The following is a 14,721-nucleotide window of genomic DNA, read 5'->3' as shown; positions in this document are numbered from 1 at the left end:
TTGAGACCCTCCAGGAAAAGGAACAAGCACATTTTTGTAACAATTCCAAGGCTCAGAATGAAGATAAGTCATGGGGTGGAGTCACACATCACACTGAACCTACAAATAACTTACTGAACAACCCACAGCAAGCTGGTGGATTCTGCGGCTTGTCATGGTTTGTTCTTCCTCTTCTTCCCCTTCAGTCTCCCAGCCCGCTCAGGCACATATACCAGAACCATCTTATTTTCTTGCCCCTGTCCCACATCTCTGGTTAACCCTTTTTGTTCCCCAGCTTTAAAAAAAATATTTTTCAGGGCCTCACAATCTGTTTTTTCATTTCCTTTTATTTTATAATTGCTCTCTTGCAAGGGCACCCTTAGAGCAGTCAGAGAGGTGTTGCTTTGCCTGATGAATTTCCTTGTACATTTCAGCTGTGAAGTGTATGGGCTAATACACTAGGGGACAAATAATAGTAAAGGGAAGGAGGGGGCAATTTGTGCAATTCAGAAGCATTGAAAATACAGAGGGGTGAAGAAGTATGAGCACCAAAAGGCCAGGCAAGACCTTCACCTTGTTTCCCATTAAGTGTCGAACTGACACTTCTCAGCACCTCCGCCTTTGCAACACTATTTCAAAAAGGGGAGATAAAAACCCTCAGAAGGTTGCTGAAAGTATGAAGGCCATCTGGGGGCCAGGCATAAATACTGGTGCTGTCTGCACCTCATTTATTCCGTCTTATTATGCTACCTCTGAAGGGTTAAAAAAATTTTTTCAGGAATATCTGTGCAATTTTTTTGGCCTGGAAAATATATGCAGATTTAATGACTGAGAAGGAACTGGAGGAGAAATATATGCAACTGTGATGGCAGGGAACTGAATGGAAGGGAAATTTCTGCTCCTGCAATAACTGCTCATTAAAAAATTACAACCCCTGTTGCACATTTTTGAGGCACAGAAAAAGTGAAATAAAATGCTGGGGAAGAAGTGATGATCTTTGAGCATTGGTGGAAGGGCAGTCACTGCCAAATTGTAAAAAGTGAGTGAATGGCAGGAACTTTTTGCTGTTCTTACTGAGCCAGTCATGGCAACACTTAAAATCAGTTTCCTGAATACAGACAACAACCTTTTCTGGGAAACATCCACCCTATAACAAGCCATGGCTTCTAGCCAGACACAAGAATCTGCTCTGTACTAAACATTCTGCGTTCAGATGACACAACAATCCATCATCCCATGGTGAGTTCTTGTGTCATGAGATCCTGGCCTCTGGCCTGTCTACTGAATGGAGAGGGGAGATTCTTCCCTGCAACTAGAGTAGGTGCTTAAATTAATCATAGAAACATAGAAACAGAGTGAGTCGGAAGGGGTCTCCTGGGCAATCTAGTCTGACCTCCGGCACCAGCCGGCTCTGCTCATGACATGCCCACCATGTGCATGTCCAGCCTTGTAGAAGTCCATTCCACATGTTCGGGGTCCTGACTGCCAGGAAGTGCTTCTTGGCATCCAAATGGAACCTTGGTTCCCTGACTTTGCTCTGTTGGAGCACGTCCTGCCTTCCTCTGCAGGGCAGAACAGGTCTCTACCCATCTCCATGTGACATCCCCTCACATACCTGTATGTCGCCAACATATCCCCTCTGAGTCTCCTCTTCTCCAGGCTGAAGAGACCCAGTTCCCCCAGTCTTGCCTCATACAGCATCCCCTGCAAACCGGCCACCAACCTTGTGGTCCGATGCTACACTGACTCTAACCTGGCTATATCCTTTCTGTAATGAGGGGCCCAACTGAGCACAATACCCCAGTTGCGGGCTCACCAGAGTCGTATAGACTGGTAGTAATACCTCTCTCCTGCTGGCATACAGTTACTTTGTTTTACTTATTTGTGTATTTATTTGCTTTATTATTAAATCATACGTAAATACAGAAAAAACACATAATAAATGGGAAAGGGCCAAAAAGATGCAAAAGGAAGTTGATATTCATCTCACCTACTGAAGTAAGTTGTTGGGTTTTTACTTTTTGATAAGATTATAAGTTCTGACATCTCACTATAGTATTCACCAACCAATTAAAGGTGGACTCCGTGGTTCCATTAACAAGGGATCAAATCAGAGACACCATATTTATAAGGGAACCTGAATTAGTCAACAACACCAGATGATTAAAATGGGATGTCACCACAGTAGAAGCCATTAGCAGTCTGCTTTCCTCTGATGATATGTTACAATTATGTGTCTCATTTTTCGGCTCACTGACTTCACCACAAAACATTTTCCTACTTTTGCAATAGACACTTAATGAGATTAATTTGGTCCTTGCGAAACCAAAGAGTGTTGTCAAGACAAACAGTAAATCCTGTTGCATGGTTTGACTGGGGCTGTAGGGTTTTATTCATTCCCTCATTACCCAATAATCTCTCTCTCTCCCCCCTTCCCCATGTACACACACGCACATGCATTCACACAAAAGTCACATAGCTAGAAAAATTAAAATAGTCAATTCTGAATCCTCTGCTAAATTCTTGATACATTTGAAGAAGGGAAAATACTGTTCTGGGAGAAACTGTTTCTAAAACATTGATGGATTTGGTAGTCAAATCTTAGGGAAGTATTACATTCCAGAAATTAATTACAAAAGCCTGACATGTTGTTAGTAACTCTGTGACTGCAAATATAACAAATACTCCTTGGGTACCACATTTGCAACGAGATAGTATTTTCAACAAGATAGTAATTCACTCAGAATCTCAGAGTATTAGCTGTGAACTCTTTCAAATGGAACTGCGGCCCGTTCTTGACACCAGGGTGGCAGAAAGTTTAATTGCTTAAACTTGCTATTAATAAACACCAGGTGAGGGTGGCATATTTAGCAAGGTCTTTAAATGCAATTCAGAATGCTGGGAGCCCATTATTATTAGACTTCTTGATCTCATCAAGTTAACAGGATCCATTACTTTATGATTGTCTTGGGGAAGAACTGAGTGGTGGCTTTACATAGCAAGGTCCCAATTGCAGCCTCTAGTTTCTTCACTGAAGGGGTGATCCAGTGTTCTTATTGTACGGATGGGTTCAGTTCTGCCAGTGGAACCAGGAGGGTAATAATTCCCTCTCCTCCTGCAGCTGGCCCCGACACACAGCCTCAGAACCTACTCTGTTCAGCTAGGAACCCTCCAGAGCAGAGTTTTGGGTGACATGTTGGGCTGGTGGCTGGTGGGAGGAGGAGAAGACAAAGACCCACCATATTACTGTTCTTCCATGAGCATGATGTTGGATTCAACTGAAATTGGAGGTCCATTGCTAGCCACCAAAACTTCTCCACTTTGGTGTCCTTCAGATTTCTTCAGGCTACAACTTCTGCATCATGCCCAACCTGCATGGGCAATGGGGATTTGTGGTCCAGTGCATCTGGAGGATAGCCAGCTGGGGAAGGCCAACAATGCATACAGCAGAGAACTGACTCAATACGTATATAAGCACTCTAGTGCCTGTATTTAAGAAAAGTTACATGAATTGCCCATCCAATAACAAAATGATATGTCAGATATATTAGAAAGTTGCCTATGAATAGCTTATGTTGACCTTAATGCTGTCTTTGATATGATCCACAGAAGGACCATGGGAGAACATGTTCATTCTATGGTGGATCATTGTCTTCTGTTGTTATGGTTGAAACTTCTTTTCTACATTATTGACAAAGTAGCAATCCAAAAATAGAGGTGTGAAACATGAGTATGTATTGTGCTGTTTTTTGTGAATTCTCTCTTCTTCTCCATAAATATAGGAGCTGAACTCAGTGGTGGCAACACACACACACACACCTCCATGGTTGGATCTAGGATTGATCTTCTTCAAGCGGAAGGACTCCACTCATGGAGGGACCCTCCACCCGGTGTTTTAGGAAACACTGTCCTTGGGAGGTTGCTTCACCAAACAACAAGGATAAAAGGAGGTGGTAATTTCCATTACAGTTACATAGATACCAATGGAAAGATGCAGATTTATAAATGATCACTATAATTTAAGTAGAAATACAGTTTGCATTGTAAAAGATTATGGATAGGTTACCTGTGTGCCCACCTTTTTTGTCTGTTGTTCAGATTCTGTTAACAGGCAACAGCTTTTGTCTTTAAGTTGGAATTGGACAGGCCTTCAAATAAGAGCATCTTCAACTAGAGAACCATCCTCTGGCACTCTTTCAGAACCCAGCAAAGGACTGTCCTCTGAAAATGAGGACACTGGGCTACTCTATCCCTTGCCCTCTCTATGTAGCATTTCTAGGAACTGGAAGGGCTGCCATGGGAAGGAGGGAGCAGGAAAGTCCACTTCTACCAGTGCAGTGGATCCAACCCATGGTAGCAGATGAAAACTCTCCTTTTTATTTTAGACAGATAGGATATTACACAGGGGCACTTTTGTCCCATATGCAAATTATTTTACTTGCATTTATTTCTTGCATTTCTATACCAGGCAATAGCCAGAGCTCTCTGGGCAGTACACAACAATTAAAACTATGAAAATACTACATGATGCAACATAAAAGTTTAAAATTTTAAAACTACAATATAAAATAATAAAAAGCAAAATGAAATCTAGCAACAATGAAAGATTTGAAATACAGATTTAAAACAACAGAAACTGAAAGACCAAAATGCATAGCAAAAGAACAAGGTCTTTACCTGGTTCCAGAAAGAGTAAAATGCGAGCAGCAGGTAAACCCACCTAGATAGCTAGCATCCCTAGATATTTATTGCTTAAAAGAAAAGGAAAAAGAAGCTGTTAGATATACACTATGATAAAAACTAAAGTAGCAAAGTAGCAGTCTTCACACATAAATCTTTTCTGAATATATGGCAAATTTATTCTCACAGGCATGAACAAATTAAATCATACAGTTAGATAGGAATTTCCTTTAGTATGACTAGGTGGGAAAGGTATCTTGATTAAGTTAGCTCTAGAAGGAATGGTCTGCTATGGGAGACCTAAAGTTCTGGGAAACCCAATGGGGGTGAACAAATTCAACTGCTCCTGAAAATATTAGAAACCAAATTATGTCCACAAGCACTGCATGATACTGAAATATTAGGCTACATAGGAATCACTTGAGCTGTATTTTTTTTTCCAAAACAAAATCTGAAAAGATTAAAAACTCCTAGGGGCACACTGTTTATTCCATTGGGTTCAGAAATGTCATTTTTCCCACCCTGCCCAACATCACTCTGCTAAATAAGGGTTTGTTACATCAAAGTTCCAATTTCATTAATGGAACAACACAGTACATTTAACAGAATACAGACCACTTTGGATTTGTTGACGTCTGGGTGCAGAGCCTTTTTCAGTCCAAGAGCCAAATTCCAGTTCAGAGAATCTCTCGGGGGCCAGATTGCACTGGTGGTCAGGCCAACAGCACAGGGGTAAGGCAGAAATATCAAAATAGCAGCACATTTTAGTTTACTTCTCTTACAGCCACCAACTCAGCCTAGCCTTTCAACCTTTTTGCATGGGGCGGGGGGGGGGGACTGCACAAAAGCTAGGAAAGCACCAGACGATTGTTCGGTGTCTGGGGAGAAGACGTCAAGGGAAGAGGCACTCCCCAGAGCCTCAGGGGATGGATGGATGGATGGATGGATGGATGGACGGACGGACGGACGGACGGATTCTCTGCCTTTCTATCAAAAACTGGCACTCAGAATGGCAAACTCAGAAGCTGAGTGCCTCCAGGACTGGTGGCTGGGAAATTCAGAGATAGATGTTCACTTTGGGAAGTGTAACTTCCCTCTAAAACAGGCAACAAATAAAGCTTGGCTGTGTCCTTGGAGCCAGCACTGTGCCCAGTAGCCAAGATTACTTCTTAGATTCGTTTACCCTTTCAAAGATAGGAACAACCGACCTAGTGTAATTCATTCCTTAGTGTCATCTAAACTAGACTCAGACTTTAACATTCCATGTCATGTGCACAACAGCCTTTGAAGAGTTCTCAGAAAGTTCATCTGGTTGAGAATATTGCCCACTAGAGAACTGACTGGGTCGAGCTGTGTAGTGTCAACTTTAAAACCACTCCACTGGTTTCCAGGCCTGGTTCAAAGAGCTGGTGTTCATTTTGTGTGTCCTGTTCTGAGCACCAAGATTTAAGAAAGATGCAGGTAAATTACAAAGGGCAACAAAAATGAGCCAAGGTTTGGAAACACCTATGAGGAGAGATTGAGGGAACTGGGCATGTTCAGCCTTGAGAAGAGAAAACTGAGGGGGGACATGATATCCCTCTATAAGTACCTCAAAGGCTGTCACAAAGAGGAAGGTCAAGATCTCTTCTTGCTAATGCCAGAATGTAGGACACAGAATAATCAATTCATGTTGCAGCAACCCAGATTCAGGCTGGACATCAGGAAAAGCTTCCTCACGGTCAGAGCAATACGACAGTGGAACCAACTGCCTAGAGAGGTGGTGGGCGCTCCCACACTGGAGACAATCAGAAAGAAACTGGGCAGCCATCTGAGTGGGATAGCGTGACTTGGTGACCTGCAAAAGCAGGGAGAGGACCCAATGGACTTTCATGGCTCCTTCCAACTCTTCTATGATTCTATATTTTTTTAAATCCTGCGTGATAGGATACCTCAAAGATCATTTCCTCCCATACCACCCTACCCATTTTTAAAGATCTTCTTCTGGAGACTTTCTTCAGGGCACCTACTCCAGGTCAAGGTTTGCTTGGGACAGTCATTTCCACAGTGATGCCATTGACATGGAACTCTCTCCCTGGGAATTCCAGGCTATGCCTTCTTTGTCAGCATATTTTAGGCAATGGAGAAAGCTGTGGCTTCCAAGAAGTCCTTTGGGGTCCTGCTGGCTCAAAGGTGCTTCTTTGCCTGACAGCTTCTGATGGTTTTATTTTACTACTGCTTGTTTAAGAATTGTGCATTTCTGTTTTGCTGCTTGCTTATTTTCAAATGTATTTGGGATTTACCTTGAAGATTTGCCTTGATTCTCTCTCTCTCTCTCTCTCTTTCTGTGTGTGTGTGTGTGAGAGAGAGAGAGAGAACAGAGATGTATATGCTGCACACACAAAGATGAATCAGATACTATTCAAATGGTGAGCCTAGGAGCCTTTGGCATAGGGAAAGTGATGCATGTGGAAGAGTTTCCATTGGGGCAGGGCACATAGGGAAAAGGGGCCGAACATGACAATGCAATCAGGTTCCATCCCCAGTGCTTCACCACACAGCATCCATGATTGTTCCTCTCTGCACATTCACAGTTATCCAGAGGCCACTGGGGAACTTCCATAAAAAGCTGACAATGACAATTGAAAGCAGAGGAACTCTGAAAAACATAGCCAGGGCTCCAATTCCTGGGAGACTTGTGTTCCTTAGAATGTGATTTATTTCTGTGGGGGAGGGAGGGTGACTGTAGCACTCTCAGTCTTTTGACAGCTCCAGATGGTACGGGCTTTTCTTCTCCTTTGTGGCTTTGGCTTCCAGGCAATGCCATTTCTTTGCCTCTTAACCTGCACTGAGCATTGTTTCCCTTTCCTGTGGAGCAATACATGGATGGCTCAATGCCACTGTCACCAGAGAATGAACTCTTGGTTGGCTGACCACTCACACATCATCTAAAAGAAAAGAGGAAGCACAACAGCAGAAAGAAGAGGGCAAGGGAGTTCCACAAAAGTTGCATGCGCTGTTTTATCTGCATAAATGCACAGTCTGAAATAATTGTTATGGTTTAAACGTGACCACATAATGCTTCATCTGATGTCCAGATGTCAGGTGCAAATGGGGAACTTCAAAGGCTATCCGTCCATTCTTAAGGGGCCTGATCTTTGAAGCAGGCAGGATGGTCAGTAGTGATGGCCCCGCCATGACCCAGAAGGGCTTCAGAAGCATTTGGACTGCAACACCCAGAATTCCCATCCAGCAGAACCATTGACTGAGAATTCTGGGTGTTACAGTCCAAATGTGTCTGGAAGGCACAAGACTGGCACAGACACACAGCTACCCTACCTCTATAGGACACACAGCTACCCTACCTCTATAAGAAGGACGCATTGACAATACATGGTGATGATGTACCAAAGTCCGGGCCAATGCATCCGAACTGGCTCCAGGTTTTTGTGGATCCTTGAGCAAGACACACTGAATAGAGGCCTCCCTTGATCACTCTTCCTGTTGTCCACCTTTACCAGCACTACCAACTCCCGATCCTTCTCCCTTTTCTCATGTTTGTGATCATTTGCTTGCTGCCAGACAGAAAGCCAGTGAAGTGGTGGCAAGTGCTGCTCTTCCTCTTCCTCCTCAACATGGTCAGGGTGACAGCAAGAGTTCAGTGAACACACAGGTTGGATGGTAAAGGGAGAAGCTCTGGGCAAATGCCTCACCATGCTGACCCTTGATGTTAGCCCTGCAGTACAGGGATTCCCAAGCACAGAAACAAAGCAAAATAGTCGCTTACATTTATAAAATGGAGATCTTTTCAAAGAAGGACCCAAAATATTTGCACAAAGCCATGCCCCCATTCACATATGACTGATCAAAACTGATTTGCACAAGACCTGTGAGATTGCTTCTTGGTTCATGGTTGTTCTGCCAGCTGTGTAGTTTTGTTTCATCACCTGCTGGATCAGGGATTTTTCCTAATATGTAATGGCATCGAAACAGTACAAATGAATAAACAGATTAGTTTGGACAAATATTTCCAAAGTATTTCCTAATAATAAGTATGTGCTAGATATATAGAGGCTGTCATATCTTGAAGTCAGCAGATTTTTCACTGTTTCATTTATCTTCCTGATCTGTGCAGTTTGCTTTCTTCTTTAGCAAAAAAAAAAAAAAATTAAATGGTTTCACTTCTTGTTCTCCAGGACAGTGACAAGTTCATTATAGGAAACAGGAATGTTCTTGGAAAAAAAGCGAGTAAATGAGCAAGCAAGCAAGCAAGCAAGCAAGTGAATCTTCCATTCTTTTCATTTCAGGATGCAGTCTTATCCCAGTGTGCCTTGCTTCCTCTTGATGCTTTGAACATGGTTACTTGGAAGTGTGGTTTTGATGTGCTATCAAGTCATTATGGAAATCCAATGAGTGCAAACCCTCCAAAATGTCCCATTCATGACATGCCTGCTTAGCTGTTCTGAATTCAAGGTTGTGGCTCCCTTTATGGAGTCAAACCACCTCTGATTTGGTCTTCTTTTTTCTTTCTGCCTTCAAATTTCTAAGCATATTTGCTGTCCTGCTTTTAAGCTACATAACCTCTAAGTGGCACTAGGATATAAGAGAATACCACACATGGAAAAGGCATTTTCTTTCACCTTCATGAATAATATCACATTTCCCTTGCCCCCTCAAAAAACCAAGCATATTTCTTGGCTGAACAATGTCATGGTTATGTTTTTGTGGGCAACTACGTGCAATAGGCCATGAAGCTACCTGTGGGGGATATGTAGAAAAATGATTTTCATGAGAATCTTCTGGGAACTAATTAATCACTGCATTTTTGGGGTTGGAAGTTTGCAAGCAATAGACAGGCTTTAAGTTAACAGCTCTCTACAGAATTTCCTGCCACTTTTGGATAGGACACACTTTAAGGAACAGCCTTAAAATTAAATTGTGTAATGTTCACACTTTTAAAAAGCCCTAGAAGGCTTTGCAAAATGTGAAGATTACATAGTTCCTAGGAGGTGACTACAAAAACACAGGGTCTTACCTCGTGATGGCCTTTTAATTGCACATGCATTGTGTCTAACTTCCCATAGAAAATGTAAAGACTGGGTTAAGACTATATTGATGAAAATGCCTTTATATTCATTGGTTCTTATTGTCCTTTTAGGATGCTGCACTAACAATACACTCCTATACATGGTTACTTAGTTGTAAATCCTGTTGAGTTCAGTGGGTTTTACTCCCAGGCAATTGGAGATTTTTTCTTTTTCGTCAAAAGCCATCAAGTATAGATATCCTGCATGTTCAGCCATCAGAGACAAAACAGTAAATGGTATGGAAATGAGGAAAGTGCCTGTGATTTCACAGGTACTAACCAACAGATGCCCATGACATGCTCACTTCTAATAGTGAACCACACTCTAAAAAGAGTACTATCTGGGAGAGAAAGTTTCCTTTCATAGAATCATAGATTAGTTGAGTTGGAAGGGGCAGAAAGCCATCGGATCCATCTCCCTGCTTTTGCAGGTCACCAAGTCACGCTACCCCACTCAGATGGCTGCCCAGTTTTTTCTGAATGTCTCTAGTGTGGGAGAGCCCACCACCTCTCTAGGCAGCTGGTTGCACTGTTGTATTGTTCTGACAGTGAGGAAACTTTTCCTGATATCTAGTCTGAACCTAGGTTGTTGCAACTTGACTTGATTATTCCATGTCCTCCACTCTGGTATCAGCAAGAAGATGTCTTGATCTTCCTCTTTGTGACAGCCTTTGAGGTTGTCTTCTCTGTGCCTTCTCTGAAGTACCTTCGCTGAAGACTGAACTGAACATGCCCACTGCTCCAGGTCTCAGCTCACAGGACAGTGTTTCAAAAGCTGGATCATTTTTGTCCTCCTCCTCTGGACCCTTTCTAATTTTTCTGCATCTTTCTTGATGCTTGGTGCCCAGAACTGGACACAGTATTCCAGATGAGGTCTGACTAGTGAGTATAGGGGAACTACTATTTCTTGTGATTTAGAAGTAATGCTTCTATTGGTGCATCCCAAAATAGGAATTGCCCTTTTTGCAGCTACATTGCATTGCTGTCTCTTATTTAGCCTGTTGTCCACTATAATTCCAAAATATTTTTCTTTTTCAGTTCTGTTGAGTCACCCATCTTGTATCCCCATCTTGTATTGATGCACTTGGTTTCTTTCGCTTAGGTGCAAGACTTGGCACTTGCCCCTGCTGAATCTCATTTTCATGCTTTCAGCCCAGTGTTCAAACTTTTCTAGAGCTTATCTGCTTTCCTTGTATCATATACATATCTCTTGAAAAATAATAACAACTTACAGTGAAAAGCTTTAAAATTGGTCTCATCCCACAAGTGTCAAAAATACATTGCAATTTTGGGAAAAAATGAATAATAAAAACTGTGATGATCATTACATTTTTGTAATGATATACAGAGCTTAGCTCCACTTTTACAGCATATGAATCATGCAGAAAGCATGTCCTTTGCTTCTTATAGAAAGCCTCATAATTATTTTTAAACTGAGCTCAGACGTGACTACCGAGAGCCCAGCAATATCTTCCAGCCTCTGCTCCTTCACTCTAGAATAAGGTACATATTCAAATGAAATAATTTATTATTTTTATTAATTGCATCTATATACAGCATGTAGCAAAGTTCTCTGGCCAGTTAACAACATTTAAGTCACCCATCCATGTTTCAATCAGGCCTGACCCTGCTTAGTTTCCAAGATTAGGAAGGATCAGACACTTCTCAGGCAAAGGTGAACAAAATTGGATGCTTCTTCAGAGAAGAGTCTCCAGCAAAAGGTTTTCAACTGTTTTACACTGAGGGAGACTGTCAACGCCAATTGTGACTCAGAAACCAAAGACATTGCAGAGTATTCTGGGGTAGCTTGCGGCATTAGGTGTGCCCTCATTTCAGATGGCCTGCTAGACAGGCTGACTGCAAATAAGCCATTTCTTGCCTAACTTTGGCACAGACCATACTCAAACCAGCTCTCCCACATTGCCAAGTTTCTGAAATCTTTTATAGGCCACCCAGAAACGCTTGTAGTGGGCAGCCTATAAAAGCTTTTAATAAATAAATAAATAAATAAATAAATATATCTGTTGAGCCATTATTCTGTGCATAGAACCTGCTCCTCCCTCCCAGTGGCTGGTTACACTGGCATGATGTGATTCAGCCCACTCACCTTTAACACAGGGCCACAATGATGAACTCCCACTGTTTTTCCTCTCCAAGGAGCCCAAGGTGGTTTGCAAAGTTCTCTTCCTCTCAGTCCTATCCCCACAAGAGCAACCCTGTGGGGTAGGTTGGGCTGAGAGTCTGTGACTGGTTCAAAGTCACCCAAAGAGCTTCATGGCCAAGTGAGGGCTAGAACCCAGATCCACTGAGTCCCAGTACAACACTCTAACCACTAAGACCTGTTGAGTCCAATGGAACGTACTCCAGGTAAATATGTTGAGGAATACAGTCTTCATTCTCACACTCACTTCCTCCCCTAACTTTGTTCTGAGGTTGCCAAGATTGCTACAGCTGGGCTGCTACGTGCCCAAGCAATCCCAACATGCACGGTTGATGACTAGGCAGCTGCCACTGCCAGTCCAGTCTGCCTCTTCCATCCTCTTCCATCCCTGCAGATGAGGAATTGCCACTGCCACATCACTCACCCTCTTCTTCCTCCAGACCAATTCATGAGCAAATGGGAAAGGTAGCATGCATGGAATTCTGAACTCAGAGAAATGGATATGCCTGACACTGTGGCTGGATGACAAGCAACCCTGCATAGTTTCCACAGTGCATGGTTTTTGCCTAGATGGTACTGACAAACAATCAAGTGGTTTCTGTTCTAGCATGGATCCTACTCTTCTCAATCAGTCCTCCTGCCGTTGACCCATATCACATCAGCCACCACACCTGAAATACACTCCTTACACTTGATGGCTGGAGTGGCTCCTACGGCTGCTGCTTTTTCCAGAGGACCCGGTGTTAGCTGCATACCAGGATAGTGGAAACCATGATGCTGGGTTCAGATGACTGAAGAAACCACAGTGAAGCATGGACATAGTAGAACATAGCATTGTTTCTTAGCATAGTTTCTGAAAACCAAAAGTACCATGCTGAAATACCACAACATGGTTTGGATGACTTGATAGACTATCCAGTGAGAGAAACCATCATGGCTTGTCATGTTGTGCAAACCTGCCCAGTATGTCTCAGTGCCAGTCAAGCTACTCCTGTCTGGAGATTTGGGTTGCTGGCCCATAGTTGGGACTCTGAACTCAGAAGTTTGAAGTTAATGGGAGAACCTGAAAACACTAAAAGAAGGGCAAGGGAAAATGCTAGAGACCTACTACTGATAAAAACATAGTACTGTCAGTCAAAATAATATAGGTCTTGATGGCCATTGGTTTACAGGGCTTTTGCCAATCTGTTGCCCTTGAGACGTTTTCAGCTAAAGCATTTTTGCAGCCATGTTGCAGCATTTCTGGCCATCGACCATGCTAGCTGGTACTAATGGGAGCTGAAGACCAAAATATATGAAGACCACCGGTTTGGGGAAAGCTGGTCTAACACATCAGGGAGTGTTGTGTATGAGCCAAAACAACTTCAGCTTGGTAGGCCAGATTATGCTTTTAGGTGGATTCCTGCTTGATGTGGCAAGCTGTGGAGTGAAAAATGACAAATCTATAACTAATCCACAGGCCAAACTTTCTGTGGTCCAGTTACCCTGAATTGCAGAATACCTTTTCAGCTGTGTTCCAAGAGTCCATCTACTCCTTGAAAACTTTGGTATTGTTCACACATGCAACTAAGGCGCTTGCATTCATAAAATAAAATAAAATAAAATAAAATAAAATACGGGATGCCAAATAGGTGCCCTAGCAAATAGGGAGCAACAACATAACAGTGAATTACAACCCACAAAACCCTAATATGTTTTCAGTGAAAAATGACAGTCTCATCCTAAACTACTTTACCACAGTCGGTGGAACATGTGTGATAGATTCACTTGCAAGTGGATTTTAAGAACTGGCTCCAAGAAGCTGCCGTCTGATGTTAAATATTTGTGCTTGGGATTTGCTCAATTTACTTCACATGGAGTCTGTGGGTGCCAGCAGACAGGAAAGGAAGGACAGCAGACAGGAAAGTCAAGTAGGTGATAAAAAGAATTCTGCCTTCAGGTTAATGAGAATATTAAACATCGCTTTGCCTACAATGTTTCCCACTCACCTCTTGTGAAAATAGAAGTTGAAGCTGCTCAGAAAAAGAACTCCTACACAGAAGCAGAATACACCACTGACCCCGAAATAAGAACTGGCTGTCCAGGTTTGGATGGAAATAAGAATAACTTGAGTTGTCCAAGTTAGAAACCTTCAAGATGATCCACAAATTCTCCCCTTCAGTAAAACCATGCAGAATTCCTAATTGGAGTAGTTTTTTATTTATTTATTTATTTATTTATTTATTTATTTATTAAAACATTTTTATGCCGCCCCATTCGCCAAAGCCTCAGGGCGGCTTACAACAATAAATTAAAAATAATTATAATATTAAATTACAAGAAATATAAACATCAAATTAAAAATACAAAAATACAATATAAAATAAGCCGCCCTGGCCAGATAAAATCCAGTAATATTAACAGTTAAAATGTCACTTAAATAAAAAGGTCTTCGCCTGGCGCCGAAAAACCAGTAATGACGGCGCCAGGCGGACCTCTCTGGGGAGCGCGTTCCATAACTTAGGCGCCACCGCAGAGAAAGCCCTCCTCCGAGTACCCACCCTCCTGATTTCTTTCACGGAGGGTTCCCGGAGAAGGGCCTCTCCCACAGATCTCAAGGGGCGGCCGGGCGTATATGGATGTAAGCGCTCCTTCAGGTAACCAGGACCCAAGCCGTTTAGGGCTTTATAGGTCATCACCAACACCTTGAATTGGGCCCGGACTTCAATGGGAAGCCAGTGAAGCTGACAGAGAACTGGAGTCATGTGACCATAACGCCCAGTCCCCGTCAGCAGCCTGGCAGCTCTATTTTGAACCAATTCAAGTATCCGGACTGTCTTCAAGGGTAGCCCCATGT

General features: G+C 42.7%; 1 protein-coding gene across 3 annotated transcripts in view; it reads right to left on the bottom strand.

Moving 5' to 3' along the window:
* The window catches only part of F13A1 (coagulation factor XIII A chain), a 112,966-nt gene that overhangs the window by 95,341 nt on the left and 2,904 nt on the right, over positions 1–14,721 (bottom strand). Inside the window, exon 1 of one of the 3 annotated variants that reach the window (XM_044454712.1) lies at positions 4,657–4,675. The exons of the other annotated variants lie outside the window; for them this stretch is intronic. The gene's annotated coding sequence lies outside the window, so the exon portion shown is untranslated. Of the gene's footprint in view, positions 1–4,656; positions 4,676–14,721 lie in introns of those variants that run through there. 3 annotated transcript variants of the gene reach the window in all.

Source organism: Varanus komodoensis, unplaced genomic scaffold, assembly GCF_004798865.1.
Source record: "Varanus komodoensis strain SLA01 unplaced genomic scaffold, ASM479886v1 scaffold8, whole genome shotgun sequence".
NCBI lineage: Eukaryota > Metazoa > Chordata > Lepidosauria > Squamata > Varanidae > Varanus > Varanus komodoensis.
The sequence above is the reverse complement of the archived record's forward strand: the minus strand, read 5'-3'. Positions and strand labels throughout refer to the sequence as shown.